This window comes from Temnothorax americanus, unplaced genomic scaffold, assembly GCF_048541705.1.
Source record: "Temnothorax americanus isolate GAGA-0224 unplaced genomic scaffold, ASM4854170v1 Scaffold2, whole genome shotgun sequence".
In the NCBI taxonomy this organism is placed as follows: domain Eukaryota; kingdom Metazoa; phylum Arthropoda; class Insecta; order Hymenoptera; family Formicidae; genus Temnothorax; species Temnothorax americanus.
In genome coordinates this window covers 2243745-2260540 of record NW_027509338.1, presented here as the reverse complement: position 1 = coordinate 2260540, position 16796 = coordinate 2243745, and the positions used below count along the sequence as shown (strand labels likewise).

The following is a 16796-nucleotide window of genomic DNA, read 5'->3' as shown; positions in this document are numbered from 1 at the left end:
AAAATTCTACTGAGGGAATTTACATGCAAAATCACGTGTATACGACGAGGTATTGCGGCGCTTCTTTTCGAATGCTTTCTATGAATTTCGATCAGTTTGGAGTATATCGTTTCTTAAAAAACATCTCAGAGCAGATTTTGTATCATGAATGATTGAAAATGTTATCAGTTTTTAATTGAAATTACTTGGATATAGTTTAGTTTTTAATTGATAAAAAAGCTACCGAGTTAAAGTAGCTATAAGTTATAAAAATGAAAAAATTATGAAAAAATTTCACTCGAGGAAATTCTTCGTGAGTGAAGACCGACTCTCTCGATCTAGCAAAGAACTTATGGGTGAAGGAAAATATCTGGCATACGCCCCTATGTTCTTTTCCATATAAATTAAGGCTGCCCATTCGAGTCCACGTCAATCGGAACGAATCGCGCTGGTGGCGGACGACGTTTAAATTAAATTCAATCAATCCCTTTATCCGCGCCATGCCAGTTATTTATTGCCTGCGCTCCGGTGAATTCTCATTCGAGAATACGTTTTCGCATACACGATCGCCTACATGAATTCTAATTACGCCTTTTTAGCTCTCAGGCTTTCGTATTTAAGGTTCGATATCTAGGTCAGGTGAGATTTCAAATGCAATTTATCGTTGCGGTGAAGTTTCTATTTACTTTACTCCGTCCGTTTGTAATTGGCGTTCAAGATTTTAGAGGAAAACAATTTAATAGGTATTTTATTGCTGCACAATGTGATATTCTCTTTCTTTAACGTATGTATATACGATACGATAAGTTGAATTAATCCAATTTTATGGTTATTAAATTATAAGACATTATGGGAAATATTTAACTGATATGTGAGTTCTTATTTTTGCAAGCTTATCTGAGGTACTTCAATATTTATCTTGATAACGAATGTTAAATTATTTAATTGCGATTGGAGATTCTCGATTATTTTTTTTATATTCTTGCATATAATATTACTGTAATTGCAACAGGAGTATTAGTGTATCTATAATTACTCCTCAGATATCTCGCACAGTCGCTGCGAAATGTCGGTGTATACAAGTCGACGTTAAACAGCCACTTTACTTCCATTTTATGTTATTTTCTCTCCTCCCCCGCCTTATTTTCCCTTTGCGACGGCGAATGATTAATAACGGGTTGATGATTAATAAACACATTACGGGCTTGTAATGCAAAAATCGTCAATTTACACCAGCGCGCCATTTAGCTTCTATTTTCTGGAAGTTGATTAAATTACGGTACTAGATTGAGGCGCAGAGCGGAGGAAGGAAGCCCCAAATTGTGTGCGCCACGCTCTAATAGTCTTCAAATAGAATTTATTACATAACGTATTATTCGCTATTCGGATTGAGTCCAGCGAGTCTAATATGCAACGTCGACCGCAACGCGATGCATCTCTTCCTGGGTTCTCGCCCACGGGGAAGCTCGTGTAAAAGTCGGCGTTAAACAGAGCCCTTGCTTCCACCTGAGTGATTAATAACATCTTGGCGAACGTTAAACGCTTGTGCTTCTTTAGATTAGCCTGGGCAAAAATCGCCAAGTTTGAATGAGAACACGCATGCTCGCGCCCTCCAAACTAAATAAATCACTTTCGGAACGGCCTTCCTACGCGCGTACGCTCTTTCGCTTCTTCCTCCCTCGTCGCCAATTTTTTTTTCTTCCCGCGTCTTGAGTTATGGCAAATAAAAGAGCAATGACGGGGGGTCACGCGGAAATATTATGCGTCAGTATAAAAATAGTATTTTCCCATGTTACGTTATGAATAAAATCATTAATCACAGATATTTATTAGCGTAAGTAGCAGTTTGTAAATTATAAAAGATACAATAATATTTTATATATAAATGGCACAGATAATATCACGAGATAAAAAGACATGAAAATTGTTGCGTTGGAATCATATATTATTTATAGACGCATCATAATTATTAAATTATTAAAATTTATGAATATTGTGTGTATGTACAATATATATATATATATATATATAATATTCTCTCTTTGTAATTGGCGCGGGTATTAAAAGATTTCACATATTATATTTTTTAACAGATACCATTTGTTACTTAGGTTTTTTTGAGGTAGATAATCACTTGGATTGAATAAAATAACAATTTTGTAATATAATAATTTTGTTAAGAAAAATTAAACCACCTAGGTTAGAATAGATTTTATTTATTTTTTAATTTAAAATAAATGATACAACCACTTGTTTTTTTTTTTTCAAGGTAAGCTTGGAAAATATAGCAGCTATTTTGAGCATTGGAAGCCTTAAATGACTAATATATATGTCGAAATAGTTCACGCATACACTTTGAAACCGATCACGCCTTCGGCGAATAGATTAGTGACGCGCTTTAAAAGTATTTATTCATTAGAGAAACTTTACTTGAAACTCCTCGAAATCTTAACTGGAGGAGGCTCAATTAACAAAATGCGAGTGGCTCTCTCGCGCTCCGTCGACGCGAAAAAAAATCGAGAATGGTTCATCGGAGCATTTCTCTCGTAGCGAATATATGTATGTGACGTAAGTACGGATGTAAAGTTGAAGATGCACAAAGCTCTTACACGGCCCTTTTTTTGGTTTAATGACATCGTACAGCGTGCGGAAGGGCGAAGTGGTTAATGGATGCGCAATGCCGAACCGTTTTTCTCTTCTTCGCGATGACAGTATTGTTATAAAGCGTATATAAACATGGTGAAGCGAATAATAAAAGAGATACCCGAGCGTGTAATTTGCGCGCAAGCATCGGGATAAGATACCAACGCGGAGGAGAATGGCGCTATCGCGAATGAAATAATGAATAAAGAAGCGCGAATGTCGGGCGCGCAAAGTATCCAACACGGAAAAGAGCGTTCTTTCCCCGTAACGACATCACCCCGCGATGCTTTACGCGCTCGGCGTATCATAAAGATAAAATCCACTTTCTTGTCTATCGCTCAGGAAAACAAGATGTTTCCTTAGTACATAATTACGCCCTGCATTTTTTTTATACAGCTATTATAAGAGGTTCGCGCTGTGCTGGTTTACTCCGATCAATTTTGCACGAGTCTTGTTAATCGCTGTTTTTTATTTCAATTTTTCCGTGTTTAATTTTTATCTGGTAAGGAATTTTGAAGCAAAATTTTACTTTATTACGTCTGTTGATGTCTCATTATACTCAAAATTACACGATCTTATAAATTACGTACAAATAAAAGAGATCTTATTTTAGCAATTGTTTTTTTAATGTATTAAATTGCACATATTTTTATATTATACACATTTACTTGTTATCGTTTAGACTGTTTATTATTTTTATTTGGAAAAATAAATGTCGGTTTAATCAACATTTACATCATTATGTTGCGGACGTGGATTGAAATGCCGAGAGGAAAAGCGAAAGGAGACGAGTACGTGGAAAAGGTTGCCGGAAAATTGCGGAAGTTGTTACCTGCGTGATAAATAAAGTCGCGCTTTCTCGCCGGCGCGAAAGAATTGATCCCCTCGGCGTACTTGGCGTCGTCGTAATGTCGAGTACCACCTAGAGTTCAGAGGGTATCGCGTAATCTTTAATGGGTCTACTAATTTTCACTCTTCTCGTTCCGCGATAAATCGTGAGACCTGCCATGCCGCTTTCTATCACCTTTCGCAGGCTGGTTTCGCTCGAACTTGTGTGACGAAGAGAAACAATCGATCTTTCGTTTTAGACATTCTTATTATATAGGCTTGACACTAAATGTAACTATCTTATTTTATGTTAGTTTCCATTGTTCAAGTACCTAAAGTGTAAAATGCGAGAAAAAAACGCTTAACTTTTAGAGCGCCATGAGACGTTATAATGACTTAAAATCAGTGTCATATTTCGCATTTTATTGTATATTTTTTCCTAGAGCGAAATTGTCGTGACTCGAGAAAAAACCCTGTAGTTTATTTTAAAGATTAAACAGATCTGTTTCATGTGTAATTGTAGCGCAATTACATTTGCTTTGGTTATATATATGTAAATAGACTAGCAGAATCAACCGATATCGACAATGTGATTAATTTTAATTGCTACAATATGCTACAAATTATTTAATACTTTTTTAAAAGAAAAACTGGAATTAGCTTTACGTTTTAAAAAAAGTTGAAATTTATATCTATCTAAAATTCAAAAATAATATGTCTATTTTTGTTTTAATCGGGAAATAAAAATTAATTTATTATTATATTTTTCCTGAAATTATTACATTTTAAGAGGAATAAAATTGTGTGATTTTAATAAATCAGGAATATGTATCGCTATATGTTCCGCGTTCAATTTAATTTTATTTATTTTTTGATTTATTAAAATTACAATTTTTGATTTATTAACATTACACAATTTCATCCTTTTTGGGACGTAAAAATTTGGAAAACAACGAGTGACAATCAAATAAAGTGATAATCAAATTAATTGATTCGATCAAATATTTTTCCAATCTTTTTCTCTTAAAAATTAAAAAGATATATATATATATATCTTATTTTTCAGAGAAACATTTGCTTTGATGTGCGATAGTGACCCATCGACTGCAAAATATAACGAAATATTTAAACGAAATATTCGGCACGTGTATATTTCAAACGTAACGTTAAATATTTCGTGGCATAGCACTCCGGAGGGTGGTATTGTTTTTATATCTATGACGTATGCGCGCCGTTGCGTAAACAAGGTCGCGGCGGCGCGCGCGCGCGGCGCCGGCACCGGCACCTGCCAATCCTGCATTCGTATGGCGTGCCTCGGACGGGTATGAAGTGGCGCGTGCCGCTGCGTGTATCGTCGCATCGTTCCTCAGAATGCGATGCTACTTTGTGATTACTCGCCGAATGGTAATTCACACGATTGATTAATCCGAACTAACACATGATCAACAATTCGTAAGAGTTGACGACGTTACAATAAGACCGCTATATTTCTCTTCACGCGATTTATCTCTTGGAAGTATTTTTATTTGGAGGTTAAGCTCCTCTTTGGTGAGAAGCGTATATAGGCGCTTTCAATCCTGCCTTTGAGTTATATAGCGCATTCTTTTGGAAGTAAAAACCAAAGCGGGATAAAGAGAACTTATTATAAATTGCTTCGCAATTGTCAATTGCCTTTTTAACGATCCTTCGATTCCGATTCCGATATTATCTCGTGCGTTATCCAATCGAAAATGACAGGCACATCGCATATAAAGTCAGCGAAAATTTTAAAATACGATGCAATTAGACACCACGTACAAATCCGATTAGTTTAAGTAATAGAAAGCATAGCAATCGATAGTACCGACCGCTTATAATTAATTCGGTATGCGAGGAAAAGAAGTCGGTATACTTACATTAATTTCATGAATATTTCGTGGTAACGATAAATTGGCTGATACGGCCGGCGCACTCGACGACCCATACTTTTTTTTTTTTTTTTACGTTGTGTATCGTGGTATGGGTGTTTGCACGATCATCTTGTTATCATTAGCTCCGTTCATTATTGTACTACTCTTCGAAACACAATCGCGATAGGTATATGAGAAAAAACGAAATTATTCTCTAAGAATGTTTAGCGATGAGTAACTCCATGTCACTATTATGTAAATCTCACAATTATTCTTGTGACCGTATATCGAGGAAAATATTTTACGTAACTTTTAGCAATATTCGGTGGAAATTATAGATTGTTTATAATAATTACGCGGATAATACCCGCTTTTTCAATTATATATTTTCAGACATTGTCAGATTAGATAAGATAAAAATATCATTATTTTTCAAACTATTGGTAAAACACCGCGAATGGGAACCTCGCCGTAATCTGATGATTAATGCGCACGCCAATGTAATTAACAGTATTTTTGCGAGTGAGTGTTGTGTGAGTACCGTGAAGAAAAGCAGTAACGGAGGAGTAAGAGAAAAGAGGCAGACTTGGATGGCTTTATATTGGGCGACGGCGGAGCAGTTATGCGCGGTAAGTGTTTTACTATTTATTATTTATTGGTTGCGGAGTTACTCACGTATTCTTGCAATGATGACGATAGCGCCATTGTGTGATGTAAAAAATGCATATGAAGTGCTCTTTTACCCGCTATTTTGAATAATTACTTACACTTTTTAATCAAATTATAAAACTTTGATTAAATCCTACATAAAATAACCTGATATAAAAATATTCTGACAAATATTTGAATGGTCAATGAAACTCTGAACTTTTTAATTCTCTTCACTGTAATGAAGCGTATACGAAAAATATTTAAGAGATACGAATTTTTCGCGAAGCATTCGCGAGAATTTTTCGATTACAAGAAACGGCCATCTTGCACGCCAGCCACTGCTCTAATTGAGGAAACTTCGCGGAACTCATTAGTCTCGCTAGTGTCACTCATTTTCACCACAGGCTCGCGCAATTAAAGAGAGCGACACACCGGAAGTAGTTTCTATCGCGCGACGTCGACCGTGCGGTTTTATCGTTTTTTTTTCCGCGCGCCATTCGCCGGAATTTTCCAGTGGCGAAAGTATATAGCTGACATTGGCTCTCGTTAGTCGTGATCGCGGCCACTCACGTAAATCACCCCCGGAATTCCACATTCGCGCGTCGCGCGATGCAGCTTATTTCATCGCCCCGTGTCGCCGCTTTCTGTATCTCTCCCTCGCACTCGCGCGCGGAAAGAAGGTAAATGTTGGCAAGATTACGATCCTCGCTAAATTTATTCTATTAATTAAGTTTACCTGCTCCGTCGCCGCCTTTACACTGTCGTCTCGACTGTCGCCGAGATGGTCAGTCCGATGGAGGATAATACGAGGAGAAACTGCTTCGTAATTCGTAAAGATTATAATCGCGCGAGAAATCCGCACAAATACGCATTTTCGCGCAATATCTATTAGACGACTTTACAGGGAGAAGTACGCCAAGCGGCGGCCAAGATCTAAACTTAACCGTTTCATTTTTAGTATCGTAGACGTATTTTTTTCCCTTAAAATACGTGAAACGTATAATGTGTCTCAAAATTATTCACGAAAAAAGAAAGATTGGCTACTGTAGCAAATTTAGTTGTAAAATAAGGATAACTAACATTTTTTGCAACGAGAGCTATAATTTAGCAATACCTTTCTTTTAATTTAAAGTTTTGCTACTATTGTTAAATTAGCTCTCGTTGCAAGAACTGTTAGTTATCCTTATTTTACAACTAAATTTACTATAGTAGCTAATTCTTTTTTTCCATATGAATTGAGTATTTACGAAGTAAGTCATTCAGTACACTTAGGTATAATTGTTATATTTAATTAAATTAATTACAGTCTGAAAAATGTGCCTCAAAATTATTTATTCTTATCTCGTCTTAATCTTATAAATTAGGTACCTATTATAATTATCATTTATGAATTAAGTCATTTTCAGTACGCTTAGCTTGAAATATTATCTATTTTATTTAATTAGTAACGATCTGACAAGAATATATCAGGATGAACTTTGCAAAGAACTCGTATTTAACTTTACGACTTAAAATACTACAAGAAGCCTCATGCTTCGTTCTCTTTATCGCCCTGCCGTAGAAGACAATTTAACCGATTTAACGCGACGCAGTCACAAGTTTTCTCGGAAGTCTGTATCAATTGCTGTGTTTTCCGCCAGCGATAATCGGGTGTTAACTACGCGCCATCAAGGGGCGGCATCGCGTGGAGGGTATAGGCATGAGGGAGAAGGAAGGGGGGATACTCGGTACCGGCGAAATTTCGGAAAATTTATGGCTGCGACCTCCGCGAATTTTGAGAAGGGGCGAGAGAAACATCTTAACGAGGGGTCGGGCTATCGGCGAGAGCGCGGATGCGCGTTCCACTTCCGGCGGGGATGGGACAGCGCGGTGCCGTCGCCGGGGAATTATTGCGCCCCTCGTGCGCACCCCCGCCGGGTCAACGCGCGTCGAAACTTCGCCGGGTGCTGTCGCGCACCTGCAACAACGGTGGCATTTCCTTTAGTCGAGAAGCGGCCTTCGCGCTCCGATAGTTCGGGGCGGCGCGGTTCGCCAGAAAATCACATACGATGCTCACATTAATGCGTACACGCATACGCGAACCCACACGCATACATACCGGCTGGAGCATTCATGCGGTCGTATTGCTTAACGGAAGAAAGGAGAGGGGTGCGAGAGGGAGGCGATGAGCTTAATCAAATTAGTAACGTTCCCGTCACATTCTGGAGAAAAAGCGCGCGAGGCCGGTAATATAGCAGTGTATATGTATAACTGACGATCAGAAACGGTACTCCGAATTTTCTGACATCAGATTTATTAAGTAATTTTTGTATATTCTTTTTGATAGACAAGAGTTAAGGCTCACACACACACACACACACACACACACACACACACACACACACACACACACACACACACACACACACACACACACACGCACACGCACACGCACACGCACACACACACGCACACGCACACGCACACGCACACGCACACGCACACGCACACGCACACGCACACGCACACGCACGCACACACACACACACACACACACACACACACACACACACACACACACACAAATGACACAATGATCAGTATTGAGATTAAGGAGAGGATGAAAAATTTTGATCAGAAGCTTACAAAATAAATTTATGCAAAATAGAAATATTATTTTATGAAATATATGTTCTTTTCTCTTATAATTATAATATATTACTCCGACAATGTCGCAGTATAAATTTTTAAACAAAAGTTTTATTATATCTCATTGTTCACGGGAATATGTGTCATATTATATGAGGTATGGTTATAAATTTTGTATAATTGAGTTTTATATGCATTTATTCGTTAAACATAATGATTATGTTTTTACTTGATATAGCCACAATTTCTCTCTATATGTTTTACTTCAATAACGTTTATTTTTCAACTATAGGGATAATTACATGAAGTAACTGCATCATTTTCTGTTGCATTTTCTTTATCTTACACAAAGAATTTTCTATTGTAACAATTTTCACGATTCGTACTCTATCGGTTGGATGGGATGAATAAATAGAGTATTTGTGGCAGGGAAATCACTTTTTAAATCGGTCATGTACGAAGGAACATTAGCAACACATGAGATTACATATTAATTACATCGGCCGTCGTAATGGCTGTTCTATCCGTGACCCGCGTCATTTCGCGCATGGCCTAATAATATATTTGTCATTATTCTGGACCAGTTGTCCGCGCGCCGTATATTTTAAATAATGCGTGCGACGTGCGGTGCATCGCGCCGTGCAAAATTACAATTGCAGTTTTCGCGCCTGGCCGTTGCTGGCTGGTCAATAAATTACAATTGTTCGTCGCACATAATTCTCTGTTGCATTAATAAATATCGTACGCTCCATCGGGCGCCACGCTGCGCGAGCTGTTTGTCCATTATGTTGTCGGTTCTTTAAACAACAAAAGAAAACGTGGGGTCGCGTGAAATATCTATCTATGAATAATGGATTTCTGTCCGTTCACTGTAAAAATAAAAAACAGATGTGTTAAATATATATACGAAATGTAATAAGAGAAGAACGCCGAAAATCGGCCTCGATAAATTTGAACAAAAATTCTTTCCTTTTTTCTTTTATAGAAAGTAGAAATATTATTCGACTTTATTCGAAATAGGATGGCATACATTTATATCGCAGATTATACCGGTCGATCGATCTGACTTGACTGATATTTAGACAGGAACTTACTCAATTCGTTCTCGTACACACAAACCACTATTGTTCGTTATTTAGGTTATTTAGAAAGCGTTTGTTGACTTAAACTGTTGTTTAGATGAAATTAAAAGTACTCTGGGAAAAATTAAAGGTTATAACCCACTTTGGGGCCCACTATTATAGTAATCAAATTATTTGGATATTGTAACCCTAATTAACATTTTGGTTAGTGCTCTTTAAGTCAAAATTATCTTTGCGTACTTGAGTATCGACGGAACTAATTGAGAGAATTGACTAGTATAACTTAAAAATCTTGGCAATAAATAGAATAACTAATTACAATTTTTAGTTACGCGTAATCATGGATCCCAAAATGTTTCAACAGTCTTTATTTTTCCCAGAGTACGCCGCTATCTGTTACCAAAGTTCTAGCTAGCGGTATGTCGATGTGGTTGGCAGCTCAAATATTGCTCAGATTAAATAAAGCGCGGGTCTTATAATCACCCACGATGTGGTGCCTTCTATAATTTTACATCTTTATAGAAATCTTTCGGAATAGACAATTTTTCAGGAATCGTAAAAGCTCTGATCTGAAACACAGAATGAAAAGGTTTGCAAGTTCCGATTCTCTTCCCGGAAAAAAAATACCGAGGTAGAGTTACAGCATTTTTTTGGAGAATACATAATAGCGCGACTCTATTTTCGTTGTTATTTTTCACCGAAATTCCGTGTTTCCACGCATCGGCGCTCACCGCTGCCATTTCCGCGTACGCTGATGACGTTTACACTTGCATTTCCGTCCTAGTGCCGCGCATGCAGATCGGCGACTTCATACCGGCGCGGCAGATGCAATAAATCTCTGTCAGGTTTCGGTAACATCACGGCGTCCATCCAGGCAGCGATACAGGGATACGTACGTCGGATAACGATTTGTGCTACTTACTCAACAATTTACGTGCTGGTTAAACTGGGTTAGTTAGCAACAAAACAACTTATTCGAGCTACGCGCGGCTTTCCGAACATTGACGAATACTGGCAAACTGCATGTGTCGGTGAAACCGACATCTTGCCTACCGTCGCACTTTTCAGATCCGTAGTATTGCGGTATTATTCCTCCGGACGAAGTTGAGTTTAGACTCGGACGAAGTAGACTTTCCTAGGTACCATTGAATGTGCACCGTGCTCTAGAACTGTCGCCATTTCTTTGAATTACAGATATACTAAAGAATAGACCTCGAAAAGTATGGCTGTTTCACCGGTGCACCGGTAGTTTTTAAGTTATAAATAATTGAAAATAAAGCGGTAGTTGTGTAAGTTATTCTGTATAATAAATAACATTAAAATGATGCATATATTTTGATTGCAAACGACTTATTTATAATTATTATCAAATATATCATTTTTTTTATAAAATCAAATTTGCTTGAAATTAATAAGGCTTTGTCAGCTGTTTGTTATCTTACATCGCAATTTGCAGAAACCGGTTAGCTTCAATGATAACTAATGGTAACTTGATAACTTAATGCAAACGAAAATTATATCCAACAGAAGTTTATGAAATTTCATAACAGGGCTAGAGAAAGATAATTCTCATAGGGTGTACTGTTTGTAATGCAAAATAATGCCTATATGACTTATGAATATCTGCAGCAAAAAAAAATTTTTAAACAGCGATTTTTTTAATATAACGCCGCGACTGAATCTGGCGGGGAAAAATTTCTCAACGAACTTTTTCTTCTTCTTTTTTTATAATCAAGCGCTTTTCAGTGATCTTATTTTGCAATTTCTTGAGGAGATAAATTTTTTGCATTTAAAGTATTATAGGAGTAAAGCTTACCTACCGTTTTTTTTGTTGTAACAATAATGCAAGAGAATTAAGTGTACAAGATAGCTGAAAGCTCGGTTATTTGCGGTGAATGCTGTAGTTTGAAATAAATTATGTCATTAGGCACATGTGATACAATACATAGCTATTGCAGTGATTATTTAAAAGACATAGGTTTTCGCCACTTAATTTTACAAAATTGATATACCTATTCATAAAAGTTCTAAAAAATTTCTAGATATATCTAAAAGAAACTTATTATCACTCGAAGACTATTGATATTGAAGTTAAAGAGTGTGTTCGTATAGATAAAACAGAATCACTTGGCACGCTCTTTAGATGTGAAGTGCAAAACGTATCTATTGCGCTTTATCGAAAAGCTTGAAGGGAGGTCACGGCATACGGTTATTAAGGAGGAGCCGGACGCGGGCTAGTGCGCTCGTTCGTCTCCGACGGACTCGTTAACATTATTTATCTTCGGGGGTTGTAATGCGGTTCATGCGGTAGCCTATCTCTCGAATCCCAGAGATTGCCCTAACGAATTTCCTGCCCGCGGGAAGCACGATCGTAAATCACTCGTTACCGCGAATCGCTTGTCGTAATATACCCCCGGATCTGGCGCGCGTTTTTAACGAGGGTCTGGAGGGTGCGTGTTTTCCATGTCGATGAAAACCCGATGGTGGCAACGACGAATGATGATGACGGCGACGACGGCAGTGATAATGGCACTTCGAGACTCTCGTCAAGTAGTTAATAGTATACTGCGCAACATATCGCGCATTTTGGTTAGTGATAATGAGCAATCAATGCTCTAATGCACTTCTGCAATTGAAATGATATTCTGGATTGCACGTAACTTTCTCAACTCTATACCATTTTAGTTATATTGGCAAACGCTTATTTTATTTTGTACTTAATTACACGTTACATGAAAAAAATAAAATAAAATTAAGAAGTTGAATTCAGTGTTTGAAATGTCGAGAATCTCGCATAATCTTGTTTAGAAAAATACGAAAGTTTTCTCAATTTTATAATGGTTTGCACAATATGTTTTGATATCAATCGGATGCACATAACACATATTTAGAATATAATATATGTTACATTCGTGAGATTAAATATCCGACTTATGTGCGTGCAGCTCATGCTTTTATTATATTTTCTTCTATATTGTTTAAGTCTGTTCATTCACACACATCGAAGTTGTACGTCTGACTCATCGCATATTTTGCGGAAACATGCACATTCGCACGTTGACTCAGCCGACTATATGCAATGTTCATTAGTGGCTCGTAAAGGCGCTCGTAAAAGCATTTGACATTTAACAAGGAATCGATGAAAAGATAACCGATTATGAATGCGCTAGCCGACTGTTTTTTCTACTGTTTTCAACGCTTTCTCTTTTTCTTTATACCTATATTCCTCTCTCGTTTTTTTGGAATTTCTTGGATTCGAAACCGGTAAAAATAACATAACTAATCATTCAGTTGCTGGAGTTTCACCATCCTATCACTTTTGCATCGACATTGTTGAAGAAAATTAGTACCCGGTGTTTTGTATATATGATTAAAAAATCGATTAATTGGCTGATCGATTGATTTTGGAATAAAAGTGATTTTTAGATATATGAAGTAATATATTACTACGAATATGTCCTGCTGTGTATCGATATGCTCATCATAAAAGAAAAATGTTAAGGAAAGAATGACAAATCTTTCCATATATACTCACAATTATATTATTTATTTGAATATTGATATAATATATTTTTATATTAAATATTAATAATATTAATGTGTAATTTTAATATTACACGCGAGAATTAATAAGCAAGACTATTCTTATATAAATTCTAGTTTCTAAATATTTTTTAAAAATTATACCAGAACTGTCTTGGTTTTAGTTTTGCAAGAAATATGTAATATCTTACTAGTGCTATACTCCCTATCTAGAAATGTATTGAGAATTTTTATGGGGATCAATACTCTATATATTATTATAACTTGCATTGGATGTCGTGGATGGGCGGACATCCAGAGTACTATATATTTCTCATTTTCTGAAACGAATGCCGCGTCCGCGAAGACTGTCTTTCTCTAGACACAAGTTCGCTTGATCTTCTCCTCCGTTCCTTCTGCTTCTTTACTGACTGTGTCTATAAATAAAGGGAGAGGCGAGGTAAGTGCGCGGAGCCGGCAGGTTGTCGTCGGAGTCATTAAGGGTAGTGCTTCGGTTTCCCTTGGAAGCGCGGGTTTCCAAGCGCGCTTGTGCGCGTTGCGTCGACGAAAACGCATGCATGCACGTAGATGTGTGTACGTATACATACGCAAACACGCGCCGGAGACACCTCAGCAGAATGAGCAGAGGTCGAGAACTGACTCGCACTGGCGTCGAATTATCAGCTTGTTTCTCATGTGAAACGTTCGTTTCTGCAAGTGCAATTTATTGCGAATTATGTACTTTAAAGAAAATATTTTGATCACAGTGCATTAAACAGTTTTACCGCAAAATGGGGACCATCTTGTAGATAAAAATTGTAGAAAATTATGAGAATTACGCACACATACAGGATTCTTCAAGATAATCGAGTTTTTTTACGATCCATATTTATATCCCAGATTAAATAGAATTTACGGACGTAATTACGGTTAAAAGATTTTTTAATACAACTTTTTTTCGTCAAACAATATCTTTTGATCAAAGGGAGGAAGGAAGGAAGACGAAAGAATCTGATGAGTTATATATATATATATATATATATATATATATATAACAGAGCTATAAAACTCCAGACTATATATATATATATATATATATATATATATATAAAGAAATATATATATATATATATATATATATATATATATATATATATATATATAGTCTGGAGTTTTATAGCTCTGAATTAGACAAAAAGTTGGAACGTTGTTTCGTATGACGCGAGATGTTTTCCCTCGGGGGGAGGGGGGGTGAATTTTATAAGATGGGCAAAAGACGGGTACATTCCCCATTATCGCAGATAGTAATGCAAACTTGCCCTCTCGGCGCTCCTTGCAGAGTTTTAAACGCGCCATTAAATGAAATATTTCAACGCCGTGAACCGTGAATCATTGATGTCGCCGTTGTAATCATCGCCATGCGCTGCCACCAATTACTTTGCCTGGTCGTGCCCGTTATATCTTTCGAAGGGGGCAGCTAAGATTGTACTTCTCGAATATATAGAGCATATTTCTTCGAGAAATTGTAACATAAATTATTTATATTTTTAGAAACTATATCACTTTGTGTTCCTGTGTAAAATTGAAAATGAGAAATTTCAATTGACTTCAGAGCATATCCAAATCAGTAGATATATACCCTTTTATCGCTAATGCGTGCTCTTTCCGTGAACGATTCGTGTCTTTGTCAAGATCTGCGTATGGCATAAATGAAAAAAGCCGTCTGAAGTCTGACATTGGCGAGTGTTACGCGCGAGAACGTCGACAAAAATGCTCGTGTAATTTTCGCTGCGCTTTCACGGCTGTAGCCGTGATTTTCTAATATTCGGCTGCCACGTAATGAAGACCGGGTTGTTTGCGGGATGTGTATAATACCATGAAAAGAAACGAACGTACAAAAGACCGCGATGTAATACAGTGCGACACGTATCTCGAGTTATTACTGATGTTTCCCTTGTCGGTTCCATAGCGTGATGCGAAAGGCTTTTATAAAAATTTGAAATGGCTGAGATTATTAAAGTTAATTAAAGCGTCGAAAGGTTAATCAAAATTATGTTTTATACATTTTTTTGCTACCCAGTCGGTGTGTGAAGAAGCACATTCGAAACATTTTTCTTTCTGACGTGAATATATATAGCACTAGAAATATGAAAAATAAAAAAATATGTATAAATAATCTTTCTCTTTCTTTCTCTCTTGTACTTTTATATAGATTTTTTTTTTAATTTGAACTACATTATATACTTACACATTGCAGTAAAAAATCGTGTGTGCATAGCAGTCCATATGTTAAAATTTTCTTGTGTTACCGAGATTTCATTATTATTTTAATGTAAAATTAATATACAACAGCTGTTATTATTTTCTTAACATTTAATGTGTTACATTTATGTCAACGTGATAACTTAACACTTTATATATGTCATTTAGAAATTAAATATTATTTTGAGTTTTTTTTAACACAATTACTTTAGAAAATCTTTTAAAGTCTTAAAGTTATTTTAACACAAACAAAAGTTAAAGTAAATTTTCAAATAATCGTAAACTTTGACACACAAAATAATTAAATTTACTAAAATTAAATGTTTCTATTACACACAATTCAAGTAAAATCTGTAAAAGAATTAATATCATGTGTTAATATATATAACTTGAAAAATAAAGTCAAAAGAACAAATATAAATGTAAAATATAATGTTAATTAATTAACATTTCTAATTTGTCAACAAGTAACACACGATGAATGAGTCATTTTAACTTAAAATTTAGGGTGGACTTTCTGCGACATGTAAAAAATGTTAAAATTACGTATTATCTTTTACTGTGTATATATAGTGAAAACTGTGAGTTTGATATATATTATAGTGTTACCTTTATCTCTTTAAGGATTGACGCATTATAGTGATGATTTGTATCATTGTATCACAAGTAGACAAGTGGCATAATCACAATTTGTCATTCTTTGCAAAAATAACGGATATTAGTAAACGAAGTCCTCTTCTCTTCTTTATCTACTCGGCTTGGAGACGTGTGGCGATCCAATTTCGTGCAATTCATCACTGTGATCTTTTTATCATTAGCGGACCGTACGTATGGCTCGTACTGCGAGAATTGCATAATTTTGCGCAAGTTCCATGCCGCACAAATGGAGTCTCGATGCGACAACCGTCGAGTAGGGGCTTATGCCACTATGAGAATATCGGATAATGAGCAAACAAAGGGTTGAAACTTGTTCTGACAGAGTCAAATGGGGAGAACATTTCAACGAGAATTCTTTGGCATCGGCGCACCGATCTCGTGCGGCGTGACGTAATTACATCAATAAGTTTTAATTGACATCGATAAATTTAATTATTTTATCAATTAACGATCGGTTTCTAGATAAATCCAAAATAAAGATTGAGACAATAAATACATTCTAGATTTTCAAACACCTATACACCACAAACTTTTTTATTATATTCTTTAAATTATGGATAATAAAATATTGACGAATTAAGTGTAACAAATGTAAATATATAATTAATGAAATATGAATCTTAAATGACATATTTATCTAGAGGAAAAACTTATA

General features: G+C 36.2%; 1 long non-coding RNA gene across 2 annotated transcripts in view; it reads left to right on the top strand.

Annotated features, from left to right (window-relative positions):
* The window catches only part of LOC143897207 (uncharacterized), a 274838-nt gene that overhangs the window by 207287 nt on the left and 50755 nt on the right, over positions 1-16796 (top strand). The window lies entirely within an intron of this gene.